The sequence below is a fragment of the Protopterus annectens genome, chromosome 4.part1 (genome assembly GCF_019279795.1).
Source record: "Protopterus annectens isolate FY-2018-M chromosome 4.part1, PAN1.0, whole genome shotgun sequence".
NCBI classification, from domain to species: Eukaryota; Metazoa; Chordata; order Ceratodontiformes; family Protopteridae; genus Protopterus; species Protopterus annectens.
The window spans coordinates 927467990-927491169 of record NC_056734.1 but is presented as its reverse complement, the minus strand read 5'-3'; the positions used below and the strand labels follow the sequence as shown (position 1 = coordinate 927491169).

Genomic DNA, 23180 nt, shown 5'->3' with positions numbered 1-23180 from the left:
AATACTAGTGCTGTTGGTTGTAAAATCATTTAAAGATGTACGTTGAGTTGATTCAGACCCACGGCCATTACTGACATTATTAAAGCTGGTTGAAGGTACTATTCTCGGCCACATAAAAACTTGACTGGCTGAGAAATCTGTTCTGTCCCTTATTAGTTTTTTAAGCTTGATCTGTGTCAGCCTACGACCATAGGTGGACACATTATCTAGTATGTCATTAAAAAATTTGGTTAAAATACTAGATTCATACTTAGCACAGATGTCTAGATATTTTGATTTCACAATGGACAAGAGTTTGTTTTCTTCTTTCTCTGCTGATTCCACTAACAGTTTCAGATAACCAAAACTGGTCTGTATATTCAATTTCTGCCAAGCAGAAAGCAAAGATGGATCACAGTCTGTTGAGCAGGCATAAAATTCTGAGACCCCCTAGGGATGATGCCTTCAGAAATACATGTCTGCATATGATATTTCTCAAACTGAGTCCGTTTTAACTTCAGTAAGTCTTTTTCAATAGCAAACAACTCACTCTTCAGTGCAACAAAATCAATATTAGCAGCATCATCATTTTCTAAAGTGGTGTTTCCACTCAACAAGGGGTTATTTTGTTCGCTCACCTTCAAGATAAATTGACCCACATTATCATTAGTCCATAGGTTTTTTGAAATGGGTATATAGTCCAATTCCAAATCTTCCAAGTTAGAATTAATACCTGTTGCCATAATTCCAGTTCTGCTGGAACAGTGGGGGTTGGGACGGTGGCCTAATGGTTAAGGTGCTTGCCTTACAAACACAAGGTGCAGGGTTTGAGTCTCACAAGGCTAGGCTTACAATGGCTCACAAGGGCAGTTAGCCTAGTACTAACCTATGAACCTATGAACAAATAAATAACAGTAAAAAAGTTCCAACTTCAACCAGATACCTCAGAAAAGAAATGAAATCCGTCAAGACAACAAAAGCACTGAGGTAAGGCTCCAGGCTTCAAAGATTTATTGTTCATAAAAACAATACACAAGCGCTTTCACCCTGTGGGCTTCTTCAGGTGTACTAAACCAAGGTACTAGCTCCTCTATTTATACTAATTAACACATGCAGCTTAGAGCATTCTTAAAGGTATATTCAAGGTAAAAGCTCTGTATTAAACAATGCTAGTAAAATACAAAAGTCCAAATTACATAAAATACAATATAAATATAAAAACATGGATGTAAGTAAAATACATGTAAGTCTGTGACTAAAAACATTTTATCTGCGCAGGGGTTTATTTCTTAGAGCTGGTTTTAGAGGGATATTTTCATTCAGGCCATGACCTGTAGTAGCTTTAAGTCTAATGATCCATCTGGCCTCTAAATTTAAAGTTTTTATCTTAACATCACCTCCACGTATACTTTCAAAAACTCTACCTATAGCCCTAAAAGAAAATACATGTTGGGAATTGGTCTCACTGGTATGTTTTGCTAACAGATCTCACAGATCTGTTTCTGGTAGGTAAAGGGAAATGTAGCCCCGTAGAATGTGGACTGCCTAAGAAATCAGGTGTAACAGGTGAAAGTTCATCGATGCCCTCTTGTATGCTGCCATTAACTTCTCGATGCACTTGGGCTTGAGTTACCATGACTTTCTTTCTGGTAACTGCTGTATCGTTATTAGGGCAGTAGCGACCTAACTCAGCAGTTGTAGAGCTCTGCCTTTTAGGATCTCGGGGCGCGATGTGATTCCCTACATATAGTATATCTCACTACATGTAATATTTGTAGCAAATTTTATGTAGGTAAAACTGACAGAACTTTTAAAGAAAGAATCAGGGAACATGTGTATCACATAAAAAAAGACAGTTCACACAATGCCTTAGCAAAACATACCAGTGATACCAATTCCCAACATGTATTTTCTTTTAGGGCTATAGGTAGAGTTTTTGAAAGTATATGTGGAGGTGATGTTAAGATAAAAACTGAAAATTTAGAGGCCAGATGGATCATTAGACTTAAAGATACTATAGGTCATGGCCTGAATGAAAATATCCCTCTAAAACCAGCTCTAAGAAATAAACCCCTGCGCAGATAAAATGTTTTTAGTCACAGGCTTACATGTATTTTACTTACATCCATGTTTTTATATTTATATTGTATTTTATGTATTTTGGACTTTTGTATTTTACTAGCATTGTTTAATACAGAGCTTTTACCTTGAATATACCTTTAAGAATGCTCTAAGCTGCATGTGTTAATTAGTATAAATAGAGGAGCTAGTACCTTGATTTAGTACACCTGAAGAAGCCCACAGGGTGAAAGCGCTTGTGTCTTGTTTTTATGAACAATAAATCTTTGAAGCCTGGAGCCTTACCTCAGTGTTTTTGTTGTTTTGATGAGATTTATTGAGCATTTTATAAGGTTGCTGGTATAAGTTTAAATCAGAATTGATAACATTTTTATTATATCAAGAAGCAAGCACTCATCTGATTAAAGACTTTTATCCTGCCTTGACTGGGTTGCTTATGTTTATCAGATATTGGTGGTTTCCATTGTTCAGCCTTGTTCCAGTTACAAGAACGTTGTCTGGGTACAAAACAACCGACTCTTGCTTAATATATGCTCCACAAAAGCCAACTCATTTTATCCACAAAAGAATTTATTTGTTGAAGGGCTATGTTGTGGCACAGCAAATGAATGTGGAACCAAGGGGGAATGGAAAAAATTATGAAGCTAAGTAAGAAGAACACAACAAAATGTCTTATGTGGATGCAATGAAGAAATTCTTGTCACAGTCTCCTAGACCTTTTATTAACCAGTTTCAGCAGAAGTCTCTTATCTCATCTGCTCCTTGCACATGTACATTAACAAGTTATACACAGCAAATTTTCTCCAGCTCAGGTAATCCTGAATTAGCATATTTTGTTTAAGGTTTTCTGCATACAAGTAAAACCTTTTATTTCCCACATCTGCAAACATCTGCAAATATAAAGAGCTGAGTATATTTTTTTTGGTTTTAGAGTTTGTAATGTTAATTGATGCTTAGATCTCTGTTGAACCTGTTGTATCCCTCTTCTGAGAGACTGCTTTCCAGTCTATCTGCAAATATAGAGCTGAGTATATTTTTTTGGTTTTAGAGTTTGTACTGTTAATTGTTGCTTAGATCTCTGTTGAAACTGTTTTGTCCCACCTCCCCCTATTTTCTGCCATGTCTTCAGTTGGTATAACTTTTTTTACAGCTTGTGTGTTATCTAACTCAAGGATCACTTGCATAAAATTAGACCTGTTAGTAACAGCCTGCATTTAATTGCTGGAACCTGTGTTCTGAGAGACTGCCTTCCAATCTATCTGCAAATATACAGAGCTGAGTATATGTTTTTGGTTTTAGAGTTTGTACTGTTAATTGTTGCTTAGATCTCTGTTGAAACTGTTGTCTCCCTGTTCTGAGAGACTGCTTTCTAATCTATCTGCAAATATACAGAACTGAGTATATTTTTTGGTTTTAGAGTTGGTACTGTTAAGTGGTGCTTAGATCTCTGTTGAAACTGTTTTGTCCCACCTCCCCTTATTTTCTGCAGTGTCTTCTGTTGGTATAACTGTTTTTTACAGCTTGTGTGTTATTTAACTCAAGGATCACTTGCATAAAATTAGATCTCTTAGCAACAGACTGCCTTTAATTGTTAGAACCTGTGTTCTGAGAGACTGCCTTCCAATCTATCTGCAAATATACAGAGCTGAGTATATTTTTTGGTTTTAGAGTTTGTACTGTTAATTGTTGCTTAAATCTCTGTTGAAACTGTTTTGTTCCACCTCCCCCTATTTTCTGCCGTGTCTTCGGTTGGTGTAACTGTTTTTATAGCTTGTGTGTTATCTAACTCAAGGATCACTTGCATAAAATTAGACCTGTTAGTAACAGCCTGCATTTAATTGCTGGAACCTGTGTTCTGAGAGACTGCCTTCCAATCTATCTGCAAATATACAGAGCTGAGTATATATTTTTGGTTTTAGAGTTTGTACTGTTAATTGTTGCTTAGATCTCTGTTGAAACTGTTGTCTCCCTGTTCTGAGAGACTGCTTTCCAATCTATCTGCAAATATACAGAGCTGAGTATATTTTTGGTTTTAGAGTTTGTACTGTTAATTGTTGCTTAGATCTCTGTTGAAACTGTTTTGTCCCACCTCCCCCTATTTTCTGCCATGTCTTCAGTTGGTATAACTGTTTTTACAGCTTGTGTGTTATCTAACTCAAGGATCACTTGCATAAAATTAGACCTGTTAGTAACAGCCTGCATTTAATTGCTGGAACCTGTGTTCTGAGAGACTGCCTTCCAATCTATCTGCAAATATACAGAGCTGAGTATATTTTTTGGTTTTAGAGTTTGTACTGTTAATTGTTGCTTAGATCTCTGTTGAAACTGTTTTGTCCCACCTCCCCCTATTTTCTGCCATGTCTTCAGTTGGTATAACTGTTTTTTACAGCTTGTGTGTTATCTAACTCAAGGATCACTTGCATAAAATTAGACCTGTTAGTAACAGCCTGCATTTAATTGCTGGAACCTGTGTTCTGAGAGACTGCCTTCCAATCTATCTGCAAATATACAGAGCTGAGTATATATTTTTGGTTTTAGAGTTTGTACTGTTAATTGTTGCTTAGATCTCTGTTGAAACTGTTGTCTCCCTGTTCTGAGAGACTGCTTTCCAATCTATCTGCAAATATACAGAGCTGAGTATATTTTTTGGTTTTAGAGTTTGTACTGTTAATTGTTGCTTAGATCTCTGTTGAAACTGTTTTGTCCCACCTCCCTCTATTTTCTGCCGTGTCTTCAGTTGGTATAACTGTTTTTACAGCTTGTGTGTTATCTAACTCAAGGATCACTTGCATAAAATTAGACCTGTTAGTAACAGCCTGCATTTAATTGCTGGAACCTGTGTTCTGAGAGACTGCCTTCCAATCTATCTGCAAATATACAGAGCTGAGTATATTTTTGGTTTTAGAGTTTGTACTGTTAATTGTTGCTTAGATCTCTGTTGAAACTGTTTTGTCCCACCTCCCCCTATTTTCTGCTGTGTCTTCAGTTGGTATAACTGTTTTTACAGCTTGTGTGTTATCTAACTCAAGGATCACTTGCATAAAATTAGACCTGTTAGTAACAGCCTGCATTTAATTGCTGGAACCTGTGTTCTGAGAGACTGCTTTCCAATCTATCTGCAAATATACAGAGCTGAGTATATATTTTTGGTTTTAGAGTTTGTACTGTTAATTGTTGCTTAGATCTCTGTTGAAACTGTTGTCTCCCTGTTCTGAGAGACTGCTTTCCAATCTATCTGCAAATATACAGAGCTGAGTATATTTTTTGGTTTTAGAGTTTGTACTGTTAATTGTTGCTTAGATCTCTGTTGAAACTGTTTTGTCCCACCTCCCCCTATTTTCTGCCATGTCTTCAGTTGGTATAACTGTTTTTACAGCTTGTGTGTTATCTAACTCAAGGATCACTTGCATAAAATTAGACCTGTTAGTAACAGCCTGCATTTAATTGCTGGAACCTGTGTTCTGAGAGACTGCCTTCCAATCTATCTGCAAATATACAGAGCTGAGTATATTTTTTGGTTTTAGAGTTTGTACTGTTAATTGTTGCTTAGATCTCTGTTGAAACTGTTGTCTCCCTGTTCTGAGAGACTGCTTTCCAATCTATCTGCAAATATACAGAGCTGAGTATATTTTTTGGTTTTAGAGTTTGTACTGTTAATTGTTGCTTAGATCTCTGTTGAAACTGTTGTCTCCCTGTTCTGAGAGACTGCTTTCCAATCTATCTGCAAATATACAGAGCTGAGTATATTTTTTGGTTTTAGAGTTTGTACTGTTAATTGTTGCTTAGATCTCTGTTGAAACTGTTTTGTCCCACCTCCCCCTATTTTCTGCCATGTCTTCAGTTGGTATAACTGTTTTTTACAGCTTGTGTGTTATCTAACTCAAGGATCACTTGCATAAAATTAGACCTGTTAGTAACAGCCTGCATTTAATTGCTGGAACCTGTGTTCTGAGAGACTGCCTTCCAATCTATCTGCAAATATACAGAGCTGAGTATATTTTTTGGTTTTAGAGTTTGTACTGTTAATTGTTGCTTAGATCTCTGTTGAAACTGTTGTCTCCCTGTTCTGAGAGACTGCTTTCCAATCTATCTGCAAATATACAGAGCTGAGTATATTTTTTGGTTTTAGAGTTTGTACTGTTAATTGTTGCTTAGATCTCTGTTGAAACTGTTTTGTCCCACCTCCCCCTATTTTCTGCCATGTCTTCAGTTGGTATAACTGTTTTTACAGCTTGTGTGTTATCTAACTCAAGGATCACTTGCATAAAATTAGACCTGTTAGTAACAGCCTGCATTTAATTGCTGGAACCTGTGTTCTGAGAGACTGCCTTCCAATCTATCTGCAAATATACAGAGCTGAGTATATTTTTTTGGTTTTAGAGTTTGTACTGTTAATTGTTGCTTAGATCTCTGTTGAAACTGTTGTCTCCCTGTTCTGAGAGACTGCTTTCCAATCTATCTGCAAATATACAGAGCTGAGTATATATTTTTTTGGTTTTAGAGTTTGTACTGTTAATTGTTGCTTAGATCTCTGTTGAAACTGTTGTCTCCCTGTTCTGAGAGACTGCTTTCCAATCTATCTGCAAATATACAGAGCTGAGTATATTTTTGGTTTTAGAGTTTGCACTGTTAATTGTTGCTTAGATCTCTGTTGAAACTGTTTTGTCTGAACATGTGTTCTGAGAGACTGCTTTCCAATCTATCTGCAAATATACAGAGCTGAGTATATTTTTTTGGTTTTAGAGTTTGTACTGTTAATTGTTGCTTAGATCTCTGTTGAAACTGTTGTCTCCCTGTTCTGAGAGACTGCTTTCCAATCTATCTGCAAATATACAGAGCTGAGTATATATTTTTGGTTTTAGAGTTTGTACTGTTAATTGTTGCTTAGATCTCTGTTGAAACTGTTTTGTCCCACCTCCCCTATTTTCTGCCATGTCTTCAGTTGGTATAACTGTTTTTACAGCTTGTGTGTTATCTAACTCAAGGATCACTTGCATAAAATTAGACCTGTTAGTAACAGCCTGCATTTAATTGCTGGAACCTGTGTTCTGAGAGACTGCCTTCCAATCTATCTGCAAATATACAGAGCTGAGTATATATTTTTTGGTTTTAGAGTTTGTACTGTTAATTGTTGCTTAGATCTCTGTTGAAACTGTTGTCTCCCTGTTCTGAGAGACTGCTTTCCAATCTATCTGCAAATATACAGAGCTGAGTATATTTTTTGGTTTTAGAGTTTGTACTGTTAATTGTTGCTTAGATCTCTGTTGAAACTGTTTTGTCCCACCTCCCGCTATTTTCTGCCATGTCTTTAGTTGGTATAACTGTTTTTACAGCTTGTGTGTTATCTAACTCAAGGATCACTTGCATAAAATTAGACCTGTTAGTAACAGCCTGCATTTAATTGCTGGAACCTGTGTTCTGAGAGACTGCCTTCCAATCTATCTGCAAATATACAGAGCTGAGTATATATTTTTTGGTTTTAGAGTTTGTACTGTTAATTGTTGCTTAGATCTCTGTTGAAACTGTTGTCTCCCTGTTCTGAGAGACTGCTTTCCAATCTATCTGCAAATATACAGAGCTGAGTATATTTTTTTGGTTTTAGAGTTTGTACTGTTAATTGTTGCTTAGATCTCTGTTGAAACTGTTTTGTCCCACCTCCCCCTATTTTCTGCCATGTCTTCAGTTGGTATAACTGTTTTTACAGCTTGTGTGTTATCTAACTCAAGGATCACTTGTATAAAATTAGACCTGTTAGTAACAGCCTGCATTTAATTGCTGGAACCTGTGTTCTGAGAGACTGCTTTCCAATCTATCTGCAAATATACAGACCTGAGTATATATTTTTGTTTTAGAGTTTGTACTTTTAGTTTTTGCTTAGATCTCTTTTGAAACTGTTGTCTCCCTGTTCTGAGAGACTGCTTTGCAATCTATGTGCAAATATACACAGCAGAGTATATTTTTTTGGTTTTAGAGTTTGTACTGTTAATTGTTGCTAAGATCACTTTTGAAACTGTTTTGTCCCTCCTCCCCTTATTTTCTGCCTTGTCTTCAGTTGGTATTACTATTTTTTCAGCTTATGTGTTATGTAACTCAAGGATCACTTGCATAAACTTAGACCTGTTAGTAACAGCCTGCATTTAATTGCTGGAACCTGAGTTCTGAGAGACTGCCTTCCAATCAATTTACAAATATACAGAGCTGAGTATATATTTTGGTTTTAGAGTTTGTACTGTTAATTGGTGCTTAGATCTCTGTTAAAACTGTTGTCTCCCTGTTCTGATAGGCTGCTTTCCAATCAATCTGCAAATATACAGAGCTGAGTATATTTTTTGGTTTTAGAGTTTGCACTAATTGTTGCTTAGATCAGGGTTGAAACTGTTTTGTCCCACCTCCCCCAATTTTCTGCCATGTCTTCAGTTGGTATAAATGATTTTTACAGCTTGTGTGTTATCTATCTCAAGGATCACATACATAAAATTTGACCTGTTAGTAACAGCCTGCATTTAATTGCTGGAACCTGTGTTCTGAGAGACTGCCTTCAAATCTATCTGCAAATATACAGAGCTGAGTTAATTATTTTTGGTTTTAGAGTTTGTACTGTTAATTGTTGCTTAGATCTCTGTTGAAACTGTTGTCTCCCTGTTCTGAGAGACTGCTTTCCAATCTATCTGCAAATATACAGAGCTGAGTATATTTTTTGGTTTTAGAGTTTGTACTGTTAATTGTTGCTTAGATCTCTGTTGAAACTGTTTTGTCCCACCTCCCCTATTTTCTGCCATGTCTTCAGTTGGTATAACTGTTTTTACAGCTTGTGTGTTATCTAACTCAAGGATCACTTGCATAAAATTAGACCTGTTAGTAACAGCCTGCATTTAATTGCTGGAACCTGTGTTCTGAGAGACTGCCTTCCAATCTATCTGCAAATATACAGAGCTGAGTATATTTTTTTGGTTTTAGAGTTTGTACTGTTAATTGTTGCTTAGATCTCTGTTGAAACTGTTGTCTCCCTGTTCTGAGAGACTGCTTTCCAATCTATCTGCAAATATACAGAGCTGAGTATATATTTTGGTTTTAGAGTTTGTACTGTTAATTGTTGCTTAGATCTCTGTTGAAACTGTTGTCTCCCTGTTCTGAGAGACTGCTTTCCAATCTATCTGCAAATATACAGAGCTGAGTATATTTTTTGGTTTTAGAGTTTGTACTGTTAATTGTTGCTTAGATCTCTGTTGAAACTGTTGTCTCCCTGTTCTGAGAGACTGCTTTCCAATCTATCTGCAAATATACAGAGCTGAGTATATTTTTTGGTTTTAGAGTTTGTACTGTTAATTGTTGCTTAGATCTCTGTTGAAACTGTTGTCTCCCTGTTCTGAGAGACTGCTTTCCAATCTATCTGCAAATATACAGAGCTGAGTATATTTTTTGGTTTTAGAGTTTGTACTGTTAATTGTTGCTTAGATCTCTGTTGAAACTGTTTTGTCCCACCTCCCTATTTTCTGCCATGTCTTCAGTTGGTATAACTTGTTTTTACAGCTTGTGTGTTATCTAACTCAAGGATCACTTGCATAAAATTAGACCTGTTAGTAACAGCCTGCATTTAATTGCTGGAACCTGTGTTCTGAGAGACTGCCTTCCAATCTATCTGCAAATATACAGAGCTGAGTATATTTTTTTTGGTTTTAGAGTTTGTACTGTTAATTGTTGCTTAGATCTCTGTTGAAACTGTTGTCTCCCTGTTCTGAGAGACTGCTTTCCAATCTATCTGCAAATATACAGAGCTGAGTATATATTTTTTGGTTTTAGAGTTTGTACTGTTAATTGTTGCTTAGATCTCTGTTGAAACTGTTTTGTCCCACCTACCCCTATTTTCTGCCATGTCTTCAGTTGGTATAACTGTTTTTACAGCTTGTTTGTTATCTAACTCAAGGATCACATGCATAAAATTAGACCTGTTAGTAACAGCCTGCATTTAATTGCTGGAACCTGTGTTCTGAGAGACTGCCTTCCAATCTATCTGCAAATATACAGAGCTGAGTATATATTTTTTGGTTTTAGAGTTTGTACTGTTAATTGTTGCTTAGATCTCTGTTGAAACTGTTGTCTCCCTGTTCTGAGAGACTGCTTTCCAATCTATCTGCAAATATACAGAGCTGAGTATATTTTTTGGTTTTAGAGTTTGTACTGTTAATTGTTGCTTAGATCTCTGTTGAAACTGTTTTGTCCCACCTCCCCCTATTTTCTGCCATGTCTTCAGTTGGTATAACTGTTTTTACAGCTTGTGTGTTATCTAACTCAAGGATCACTTGCATAAAATTAGACCTGTTAGTAACAGCCTGCATTTAATTGCTGGAACCTGTGTTCTGAGAGACTGCCTTCCAATCTATCTGCAAATATACAGAGCTGAGTATATTTTTTTGGTTTTAGAGTTTGTACTGTTAATTGTTGCTTAGATCTCTTTTGAAACTGTTGTCTCCCATTTCTGAAAGACTGCTTTCCAATCTATCTTCAAATATACAGAGCTGAGTATATTTTTTGTTTTAGAGTTTGTACTGTTAATTGTTGCTTAGATCTCTCTTGAAACTGTTTTGTCCCTCCTCCCCCTATTTTCTGCCATGTCTTCAGTTGGTATAACTGGTTTTAACAGCTTGTGTGTTATCTAACTCAAGGATCACTTGCATAAAATTAAACCTGTTTGTAACAGCCTTCATTTATTTGCTGAAACATGTGTTTTGAGAAACTGCCTTCCAATCTATCTGCAAATATACAGAGCTGAGTATATATTTTTTTTGCTTTTAGAGTTTGCACTATTAATTGTTGCTTAGATCTCTGTTGAAACTGTTGTCTCCCTGTTCTGACAGACTGCTTTCCAATCTATCTGCAAATATACAGAGCTGAGTATATTTTTTGGTTTTAGAGTTTGTACTATTAATTGTTGCTTAGATCTCTGTTGAAGCTGTTGTCTCCCTGTTCTGAGAGACTGCTTTCCAATCTATCTTCAAATATACAGAACTGAGCATATTTTTGGTTTTAAGGTTTGCACTGTTAATTGTTGCTTAGATCTCTGTTGAAACTGTTTTGTCCCACCTACCTGGTATAACTGTTTTTTAAAGCTTGTGTGTTATCTAACTCAAGGATCACTTGCATAAAATTAGACCTTTTAGTAACAGCCTGCATTTAATTGCTGGAACCTGTGTTCCGAGAGACTGTCTTCCAATCTATCTGCAAATATACAGAGCTGAGTATATTTTTTGGTTTTAGAGTTTGTACTGTTAATTGTTGCTTAGATCTCTGTTGAAACTGTTGTCTCCCTGTTCTGAGAGACTGCTTTCCAATCTATCTGCAAATATACAGAGCTGAGTATTTTTTTGGTTTTAGAGTTTGTACTGTTAATTGTTGCTTAGATCTCTGTTGAAACTGTTTTGTCCCACCTCCCCCTATTTTCTGCCATGTCTTCAGTTGGTATAACTGTTTTTACAGCTTGTGTGTTATCTAACTCAAGGATCACTTGCATAAAATTAGACCTGTTAGTAACAGCCTGCATTTAATTGCTGGAACCTGTGTTCTGAGAGACTGCCTTCCAATCTATCTGCAAATATACAGAGCTGAGTATATTTTTTTGGTTTTAGAGTTTGTACTGTTAATTGTTGCTTAGATCTCTGTTGAAACTGTTGTCTCCCTGTTCTGAGAGACTGCTTTCCAATCTATCTGCAAATATACAGAGCTGAGTATATTTTTTTGGTTTTAGAGTTTGTACTGTTAATTGTTGCTTAGATCTCTGTTGAAACTGTTTTGTCCCACCTCCCCCTATTTTCTGCCATGTCTTCAGTTGGTATAACTGTTTTTACAGCTTGTGTGTTATCTAACTCAAGGATCACTTGCATAAAATTAGACCTGTTAGTAACAGCCTGCATTTAATTGCTGGAACCTGTGTTCTGAGAGACTGCCTTCCAATCTATCTGCAAATATACAGAGCTGAGTATATATTTTTTGGTTTTAGAGTTTGTACTGTTAATTGTTGCTTAGATCTCTGTTGAAACTGTTGTCTCCCTGTTCTGAGAGACTGCTTTCCAATCTATCTGCAAATATACAGAGCTGAGTATATTTTTTGGTTTTAGAGTTTGTACTGTTAATTGTTGCTTAGATCTCTGTTGAAACTGTTTTGTCCCACCTCCCCTATTTTCTGCCATGTCTTCAGTTGGTATAACTGTTTTTACAGCTTGTGTGTTATCTAACTCAAGGATCACTTGCATAAAATTAGACCTGTTAGTAACAGCCTGCATTTAATTGCTGGAACCTGTGTTCTGAGAGACTGCCTTCCAATCTATCTGCAAATATACAGAGCTGAGTATATTTTTTTGGTTTTAGAGTTTGTACTGTTAATTGTTGCTTAGATCTCTGTTGAAACTGTTGTCTCCCTGTTCTGAGAGACTGCTTTCCAATCTATCTGCAAAAATACAGAGCTGAGTATATTTTTTGGTTTTAGAGTTTGTACTGTTAATTGTTGCTTAGATCTCTGTTGAAACTGTTGTCTCCCTGTTCTGAGAGACTGCTTTCCAATCTATCTGCAAATATACAGAGCTGAGTATATTTTTTTGGTTTTAGAGTTTGTACTGTTAATTGTTGCTTAGATCTCTGTTGAAACTGTTGTCTCCCTGTTCTGAGAGACTGCTTTCCAATCTATCTGCAAATATACAGAGCTGAGTATATTTTTTTGTTTTAGAGTTTGTACTGTTAATTGTTGCTTAGATCTCTGTTGAAACTGTTTTGTCCCACCCCCTAATTTCTGTGTTTTACAGCTTGTGTGTTATCTAACTCAAGGATCACTTGCATAAAATTAGACCTGTTAGTAACAGCCTGCATTTAATTGCTGGAACCTGTGTTCTGAGAGACTGCCTTCCAATCTATCTGCAAATATACAGAGCTGAGTATATTTTTTGTTTTAGAGTTTGTACTGTTAATTGTTGCTTAGATCTCTGTTGAAACTGTTGTCTCCCTGTTCTGAGAGACTGCTTTCCAATCTATCTGCAAATGCACACAGCTGAATATATTATTTTGGTTTTAGAGTTTGTACTGTTAATTGTTGCTAAGATATCTGTTGAAACTGTTTTGTCCCACCTCCATTTTTTTTCTGCCATGTCTTCAGTTGGTATAACTGTTTTTTACAGCTTGTGTGTTATCTAACTCAAGGATCACTTGCATAAAATTAGACCTGTTAGTAACAGCCTGCATTTAATTGCTGGAACCTGTGTTCTGAGAGACTGCCTTCCAATCTATCTGCAAATATACAGAGCTGAGTATATTTTTTGGTTTTAGAGTTTGTACTGTTAATTGTTGCTTAGATCTCTGTTGAAACTGTTGTCTCCCTGTTCTGAGAGACTGCTTTCCAATCTATCTGCAAATATACAGAGCTGAGTATATATTTTTTTGGTTTTAGAGTTTGTACTGTTAATTGTTGCTTAGATCTCTGTTGAAACTGTTGTCTCCCTGTTCTGAGAGACTGCTTTCCAATCTATCTGCAAATATACAGAGCTGAGTATATTTTTTTGGTTTTAGAGTTTGTACTTGTTAATTGTTGCTTAGATCTGTGTTGAAACTGTCATAAAATTAGACCTGTTAGTAACAGCCTGCATTTAATTGCTGGAACCTGTGTTCTGAGAGACTGCTTTCCAATCTATCTTCAGATATATAGAGCTGAGTATATATTTTTTGTTTTAGAGTTTGTACTGTTAATTGTTGCTTAGGTCTCTTTTGAAACTGTTGTCTCCCATTTCTGAAAGACTGCTTTCCTATCTATCTGCAAATATACAGAACTGAGTATATTTTTTGGTTTTAGAGCTTGTACTGTTAAGTGGTGCTTAGATCTCTGTTGAAACTGTTTTGTCCCACCTCCCCTTATTTTCTGCAGTGTCTTCTGTTGGTATAACTGTTTTTACAGCTTGTGTGTTATTTAACTCAAGGATCACTTGCATAAAATTAGATCTCTTAGCAACAGACTGCCTTTAATTGCTAGAACCTGTGTTCTGAGAGACTGCCTTCCAATCTATCTGCAAATATACAGAGCTGAGTATATTTTTTTGGTTTTAGAGTTTGTACTGTTAATTGTTGCTTAGATCTCTGTTGAAACTGTTGTCTCCCTGTTCTGAGAGACTGCTTTCCAATCTATCTGCAAATATACAGAGCTGAGTATATTTTTTGGTTTTAGAGTTTGTACTGTTAATTGTTGCTTAGATCTCTGTTGAAACTGTTGTCTCCCTGTTCTGAGAGACTGCTTTCCAATCTATCTGCAAATATACAGAGCTGAGTATATTTTTTTGGTTTAGAGTTTGTACTGTTAATTGGTGTTTAGATCTGTGTTGAAACAGTTTTGTCCCACCTCCCCCTATTTTCTGGCATGTCTTCAGTTGGTATAACTTTTTTACAGCTTGTGTGTTATCTAACTCAAGGGTGACTTCCATAAAATTTGACCTGTTAGTGACAGCCTGCATTTAATTGCTGGAACCTGTGTTCTGAGAGACTGCCTTCCAATCTATCTTCAAATATACACAGCTGAGTATATTTTTTTGGTTTTAGAGTTTGTACAGTTAATTGTTGCTTAGATCTCTTTTGAAACTTTTGTCTCCCTGTTCTGACAGACTGCTTTCCAATCTATCTGCAAATATACAGAGCTGAGTATATTTTTTGGTTTTAGAGTTTGTACTGTTAATTGTTGCTTAGATCTCTGTTGAAACTGTTTTGTCCCACCTCCCCTATTTTCTGCCATGTCTTCAGTTGGTATAACTGTTTTTTACAGCTTGTGTGTTATCTAACTCAAGGATCACTTGCATAAAATTAGACCTGTTAGTAACAGCCTGCATTTAATTGCTGGAACCTGTGTTCTGAGAGACTGCCTTCCAATCTATCTGCAAATATACAGAGCTGAGTATATATTTTTGGTTTTAGAGTTTGTACTGTTAATTGTTGCTTAGATCTCTGTTGAAACTGTTGTCTCCCTGTTCTGAGAGACTGCTTTCCAATCTATCTGCAAATATACAGAGCTGAGTATATTTTTTGGTTTTAGAGTTTGTACTGTTAATTGTTGCTTAGATCTCTGTTGAAACTGTTTTGTCCCACCTCCCCCTATTTTCTGCCATGTCTTCAGTTGGTATAACTGTTTTTTACAGCTTGTGTGTTATCTAACTCAAGGATCACTTGCATAAAATTAGACCTGTTAGTAACAGCCTGCATTTAATTGCTGGAACCTGTGTTCTGAGAGACTGCCTTCCAATCTATCTGCAAATATACAGAGCTGAGTATATTTTTTTGGTTTTAGAGTTTGTACTGTTAATTGTTGCTTAGATCTCTGTTGAAACTGTTGTCTCCCTGTTCTGAGAGACTGCTTTCCAATCTATCTGCAAATATACAGAGCTGAGTATATTTTTTTGTTTTAGAGTTTGTACTGTTAATTGGTGTTTAGATCTCTGTTGAAACTGTTTTGTCCCACCTCCTGCTATTTTCTGCCATGTCTTCAGTTGGTATAACTTTTTTTACAGCGTGTGTGTTATCTAACTGAAGGATCATTGCATAAAATTTGACCTGTTAGTAACAGCCTGCATTTAATTGCTGGAACCTGTGTTCTGAGAGACTGCGTTCCAATCTATCTTCAAATATACAGAGCTGAGTATATTTTTTTGGTTTTAGAGTTTGTACTGTTAATTGTTGCTTAGATCTCTGTTGAAACTGTTGTCTCCCTGTTCTGAGAGACTGCTTTCCAATCTATCTGCAAATATACAGAGCTGAGTATATTTTTTGGTTTTAGAGTTTGTACTGTTAATTGTTGCTTAGATCTCTGTTGAAACTGTTTTGTCCCACCTCCAACTATTTTCTGCTGTGTCTTCAGTTGGTATAACTTGTTTTTACAGCTTGTTTGTTATCTAACTCAAGGATCACTTGCACAAAATTAGACCTGTTAGCAACAGCCTGCATTTAATTGCTGGAACCTGTGTTCTGAGAGAATGCCTTCCAATCTATCTGCAAATATACAGAGCTGAGTATATTTTTTGGTTTTAGAGTTTATACTGTTAATTGTTGCTTAGATCTCTGTGGAAACTGTTGTCTCCCTGTTCTGAGAGACTGCTTTCCAATCTATCTGCAAATATACAGAGCTGAGTATATTTTTTGGTTTTAGAGTTTGTACTGTTAATTGTTGCTTAGATCTCTGTTGAAACTGTTTTGTCCCACCTCCCCCTATTTTCTGCCATGTCTTCAGTTGGTATAACTGTTTTTACAGCTTGTGTGTTATCTAACTCAAGGATCACTTGCATAAAATTAGACCTGTTAGTAACAGCCTGCATTTAATTGCTGGAACCTGTGTTCTGAGAGACTGCCTTCCAATCTATCTGCAAATATACAGAGCTGAGTATATTTTTTTGGTTTTAGAGTTTGTACTGTTAATTGTTGCTTAGATCTCTGTTGAAACTGTTGTCTCCCTGTTCTGAGAGACTGCTTTCCAATCTATCTGCAAATATACAGAGCTGAGTATATTTTTTGGTTTTAGAGTTTGTACTGTTAATTGTTGCTTAGATCTCTGTTGAAACTGTTGTCTCCCTGTTCTGAGAGACTGCTTTCCAATCTATCTGCAAATATACAGAGCTGAGTATATTTTTGGTTTTAGAGTTTGTACTGTTAATTGTTGCTTAGATCTCTGTTGAAACTGTTTTGTCTCACCTCCCTATTTTCTGCCATGTCTTCAGTTGGTATAACTGTTTTTTACAGCTTGTGTGTTATCTAACTCAAGGACCATTTGCATAAAATTAGACCTGTTAGTAACAGCCTGCATTTAATTGCTGGAACCTGTGTTCTGAGAGACTGCCTTCCAATCTATCTGCAAATATACAGAGCTGAGTATATTTTTTTGGTTTTAGAGTTTGTACTGTTAATTGTTGCTTAGATCTCTGTTGAAACTGTTGTCTCCCTGTTCTGAGAGACTGCTTTCCAATCTATCTGCAAATATACAGAGCTGAGTATATATTTTTGGTTTTAGAGTTTGTACTGTTAATTGTTGCTTAGATCTCTGTTGAAACTGTTGTCTCCCTGTTCTGAGAGACTGCTTTCCAATCTATCTGCAAATATACAGAGCTGACTATATATATTTTTTTGGTTTTAGAGTTTGTACAGTTAATTGTTGCTTAGATCTCCTTTGAAACTGTTTTATCCACCCTCCCCCTATTTTCTGCCATGTCTTCAGTTGGTATAACTGTTTTTTACAGCTTGTGTGTTATCTGACTCAAGGACCACTTGCATAAAATTAGACCTGTTAGTAACAGACTGCATTTAATTGCTGGAACCTCTGTTCTGAGAGATTGCCTTCCAATCGATCTGCAAATATACAGAGCTGAGTATATATATATTTTGCGTTTTAGAGTATGCACTTTTAATTGTTGCTTAGATGACTGTTGAAACTGTTGTCTCCCTGTTCTGATAGACTGCTTTCCAATCTATCTGCAAATATACAGAGCTGAGAATTTTTTTTGGTTTTAGAGTTTGTACTGTTAATTGTTGCTTAGATCTCTTTTGAAACTGTTTTGTTCCACCTCCGCCTATTTTCTGCCGTGTCTTCAGTTGGTATAACTGTTTTTACAGCTTGTGTGTTATCTAACTCAAGGATAGATTGCATAAAATTAGACCTGTTAGTAACAGCCTGCATTTAAGTGCTGGAACCTGTGTTCTGAGAGACTGCCTTCCAATCTATCTGCAAATATACAGAGCTGAGTATATTTTTTGGTTTTAGAGTTTGTACTGTTAATTGTTGCTTAGATCTCTGTTGAAACTGTTGTCTCCCTGTTCTGAGAGACTGCTTTCCAATCTATCTGCAAATATACAGAGCTGAGTATATTTTTTGGTTTTAGAGTTTGTACTGTTAATTGTTGCTTAGATCTCTGTTGAAACTGTTTTGTCCCACCTCCATTTTTTTCTGCCATGTCTTCAGTTGGTATAACTGTTTTTTACAGCTTGTGTGTTATCTAACTCAAGGATCACTTGCATAAAATTAGACCTGTTAGTAACAGCCTGCATTTAATTGCTGGAACCTGTGTTCTGAGAGACTGCCTTCCAATCTATCTGCAAATATACAGAGCTGAGTATATTTTTGGTTTTAGAGTTTGTACTGTTAATTGTTGCTTAGATCTCTGTTGAAACTGTTGTCTCCCTGTTCTGAGAGACTGCTTTCCAATCTATCTGCAAATATACAGAGCTGAGTATATTTTTTGGTTTTAGAGTTTGTACTGTTAATTGTTGCTTAGATCTCTGTTGAAACTGTTTTGTCCCACCTCCCCCTATTTTCTGCCATGTCTTCAGTTGGTATAACTGTTTTTTACAGCTTGTGTGTTATCTAACTCAAGGATCACTTGCATAAAATTAGACCTGTTAGTAACAGCCTGCATTTAATTGCTGGAACCTGTGTTCTGAGAGACTGCCTTCCAATCTATCTGCAAATATACAGAGCTGAGTATATTTTTTTGGTTTTAGAGTTTGTACTGTTAATTGTTGCTTAGATCTCTGTTGAAACTGTTGTCTCCCTGTTCTGAGAGACTGCTTTCCAATCTATCTGCAAATATACAGAGCTGAGTATATTTTTTGGTTTTAGAGTTTGTACTGTTAATTGTTGCTTAGATCTCTGTTGAAACTGTTTTGTCCCAGCTCTTCCTATTACCTGCCATGTCTTCAGTTAGTGTAACTGTTTTTACAGCGTGTGTGTTATCTAACTCAAGTATTACTTGCATAAAATTAGACCTGTTAGTAACAGCCTGCATTTAATTGCTGGAACCTGTGTTCTGAGAGACTGCCTTCCAATCTATCTGCAAATATACAGAGCTGAGTATATTTTTTGGTTTTAGAGTTTGTACTGTTAATTGTTGCTTAGATCTCTGTTGAAACTGTTGTCTCCCTGTTCTGAGAGACTGCTTTCCAATCTATCTGCAAATATACAGAGCTGAGTATATTTTTTGGTTTTAGAGTTTGTACTGTTAATTGTTGCTTAGATCTCTGTTGAAACTGTTTTGTCCCACCTCCCCCTATTTTCTGCCATGTCTTCAGTTGGTATAACTGTTTTTACAGCTTGTGTGTTATCTAACTCAAGGATCACTTGCATAAAATTAGACCTGTTAGTAACAGCCTGCATTTAATTGCTGGAACCTGTGTTCTGAGAGACTGCCTTCCAATCTATCTGCAAATATACAGAGCTGAGTATATTTTTTGGTTTTAGAGTTTGTACTGTTAATTGTTGCTTAGATCTCTGTTGAAACTGTTGTCTCCCTGTTCTGAGAGACTGCTTTCCAATCTATCTGCAAATATACAGAGCTGAGTATATTTTTTGGTTTTAGAGTTTGTACTGTTAATTGTTGCTTAGATCTCTGTTGAAACTGTTTTGTCCCACCTCCCCCTATTTTCTGCCATGTCTTCAGTTGGTATAACTGTTTTTACAGCTTGTGTGTTATCTAACTCAAGGATCACTTGCATAAAATTAGACCTGTTAGTAACAGCCTGCATTTAATTGCTGGAACCTGTGTTCTGAGAGACTGCCTTCCAATCTATCTGCAAATATACAGAGCTGAGTATATTTTTTGGTTTTAGAGTTTGTACTGTTAATTGTTGCTTAGATCTCTGTTGAAACTGTTGTCTCCCTGTTCTGAGAGACTGCTTTCCAATCTATCTGCAAATATACAGAGCTGAGTATATTTTTTGGTTTTAGAGTTTGTACTGTTAATTGTTGCTTAGATCTCTGTTGAAACTGTTTTGTCCCACCTCCCCCTATTTTCTGCCATGTCTTCAGTTGGTATAACTGTTTTTTCAGCTTGTGTGTTATCTAACTCAAGGATCACTTGCATAAAATTAGACCTGTTAGTAACAGCCTGCATTTAATTGCTGGAACCTGTGTTCTGAGAGACTGCCTTCCAATCTATCTGCAAATATACAGAGCTGAGTATATTTTTTGGTTTTAGAGTTTGTACTGTTAATTGTTGCTTAGATCTCTGTTGAAACTGTTGTCTCCCTGTTCTGAGAGACTGCTTTCCAATCTATCTGCAAATATACAGAGCTGAGTATATTTTTTTGGTTTTAGAGTTTGTACTGTTAATTGTTGCTTAGATCTCTGTTGAAACTGTTGTCTCCCTGTTCTGAGAGACTGCTTTCCAATCTATCTGCAGAATATACAGAGCTGAGTATATTTTTTGGTTTTAGAGTTTGTACTGTTAATTGTTGCTTAGATCTCTGTTGAAACTGTTGTCTCCCTGTTCTGAGAGACTGCTTTCCAATCTATCTGCAAATATACAGAGCTGAGTATATTTTTTGGTTTTAGAGTTTGTACTGTTAATTGTTGCTTAGATCTCTGTTGAAACTGTTTTGTCCCACCTCCCCCTATTTTCTGCCATGTCTTCAGTTGGTATAACTGTTTTTACAGCTTGTGTGTTATCTAACTCAAGGATCACTTGCATAAAATTAGACCTGTTAGTAACAGCCTGCATTTAATTGCTGGAACCTGTGTTCTGAGAGACTGCCTTCCAATCTATCTGCAAATATACAGAGCTGAGTATATTTTTTTTGGTTTTAGAGTTTGTACTGTTAATTGTTGCTTAGATCTCTGTTGAAACTGTTGTCTCCCTGTTCTGAGAGACTGCTTTCCAATCTATCTGCAAATATACAGAGCTGAGTATATTTTTTGGTTTTAGAGTTTGTACTGTTAATTGTTGCTTAGATCTCTGTTGAAACTGTTTTGTCCCTCCCCTATTTTCTGCCATGTCTTCAGTTGGTATAACTGGTTTTTACAGCTTGTGTGTTATCTAACTCAAGGATCACTTGCATAAAATTAGACCTGTTAGTAACAGCCTGCATTTAATTGCTGGAACCTGTGTTCTGAGAGACTGCCTTCCAATCTATCTGCAAATATACAGAGCTGAGTATATTTTTTTGGTTTTAGAGTTTGTACTGTTAATTGTTGCTTAGATCTCTGTTGAAACTGTTTTGTCCCACCTCCCTATTTTCTGCCATGTCTTCAGTTGGTATAACTGTTTTTTACAGCTTGTGTGTTATCTAACTCAAGGATCACTTGCATAAAATTAGACCTGTTAGTAACAGCCTGCATTTAATTGCTGGAACCTGTGTTCTGAGAGACTGCCTTCCAATCTATCTGCAAATATACAGAGCTGAGTATATATTTTTGGTTTTAGAGTTTGTACTGTTAATTGTTGCTTAGATCTCTGTTGAAACTGTTGTCTCCCTGTTCTGAGAGACTGCTTTCCAATCTATCTGCAAATATACAGAGCTGAGTATATTTTTTTGGTTTTAGAGTTTGTACTGTTAATTGTTGCTTAGATCTCTGTTGAAACTGTTTTGTCCCACTCCCTATTTTCTGCCATGTCTTCAGTTGGTATAACTGTTTTTTACAGCTTGTGTGTTATCTAACTCAAGGATCACTTGCATAAAATTAGACCTGTTAGTAACAGCCTGCATTTAATTGCTGGAACCTGTGTTCTGAGAGACTGCCTTCCAATCTATCTGCAAATATACAGAGCTGAGTATATTTTTTGGTTTTAGAGTTTGTACTGTTAATTGTTGCTTAGATCTCTGTTGAAACTGTTGTCTCCCTGTTCTGAGAGACTGCTTTCCAATCTATCTGCAAATATACAGAGCTGAGTATATTTTTTGGTTTTAGAGTTTGTACTGTTAATTGTTGCTTAGATCTCTGTTGAAACTGTTTTGTCCCACCTCCCCTATTTTCTGCCATGTCTTCAGTTGGTATAACTGTTTTTTACAGCTTGTGTGTTATCTAACTCAAGGATCACTTGCATAAAATTAGACCTGTTAGTAACAGCCTGCATTTAATTGCTGGAACCTGTGTTCTGAGAGACTGCCTTCCAATCTATCTGCAAATATACAGAGCTGAGTATATTTTTTTTGGTTTTAGAGTTTGTACTGTTAATTGTTGCTTAGATCTCTGTTGAAACTGTTGTCTCCCTGTTCTGAGAGACTGCTTTCCAATCTATCTGCAAATATACAGAGCTGAGTATATTTTTTTGGTTTTAGAGTTTGTACTGTTAATTGTTGCTTAGATCTCTGTTGAAACTGTTTTGTCCCACCTCCCCCTATTTTCTGCCATGTCTTCAGTTGGTATAACTGTTTTTTACAGCTTGTGTGTTATCTAACTCAAGGATCACTTGCATAAAATTAGACCTGTTAGTAACAGCCTGCATTTAATTGCTGGAACCTGTGTTCTGAGAGACTGCCTTCCAATCTATCTGCAAATATACAGAGCTGAGTATATTTTTTTGGTTTTAGAGTTTGTACTGTTAATTGTTGCTTAGATCTCTGTTGAAACTTTTGTCTCCCTGTTCTGAGAGACTGCTTTCCAATCTATCTGCAAATATACAGAGCTGAGTATATTTTTTGGTTTTAGAGTTTGAACTGTTAATTGTTGCATAGATCACTGTTGAAACTTTTTTGCCCACCTCCCCCTATATTCTGCCGTATCTTCAGTTGATATAACTAGTTTTTACAGCTTGTGTGTGATCAAACTCAAGGATCACTTGCATAAAATTAGACCTGTTAGTAACAGCCTGCATTTAATTGCTGGAACCTGTGTTCTGAGAGACTGCCTTCCAATCTATCTGCAAATATACAGAGCTGAGTATATATTTTTTGGTTTTAGAGTTTGTACTGTTAATTGTTGCTTAGATCTCTGTTGAAACTGTTTTGTCCCACCTCCCTATTTTCTGCCATGTCTTCAGTTGGTATAACTGTTTTTTACAGCTTGTGTGTTATCTAACTCAAGGATCACTTGCATAAAATTAGACCTGTTAGTAACAGCCTGCATTTAATTGCTGGAACCTGTGTTCTGAGAGACTGCTTTCCAATCTATCTGCAAATATACAGAGCTGAGTATATTTTTTGGTTTTAGAGTTTGTACTGTTAATTGTTGCTTAGATCTCTGTTGAAACTGTTGTCTCCCTGTTCTGAGAGACTGCTTTCCAATCTATCTGCAAATATACAGAGCTGAGTATATTTTTTTGGTTTTAGAGTTTGTACTGTTAATTGTTGCTTAGATCTCTGTTGAAACTGTTTTGTCCCACCTCCCCCTATTTTCTGCCTTGTCTTCA

General features: G+C 36.3%; 1 protein-coding gene across 4 annotated transcripts in view; it reads right to left on the bottom strand.

Moving 5' to 3' along the window:
* The window catches only part of LOC122801123 (guanine nucleotide exchange factor DBS-like), a 3406519-nt gene that overhangs the window by 2184719 nt on the left and 1198620 nt on the right, over nt 1–23180 (bottom strand). The window lies entirely within an intron of this gene.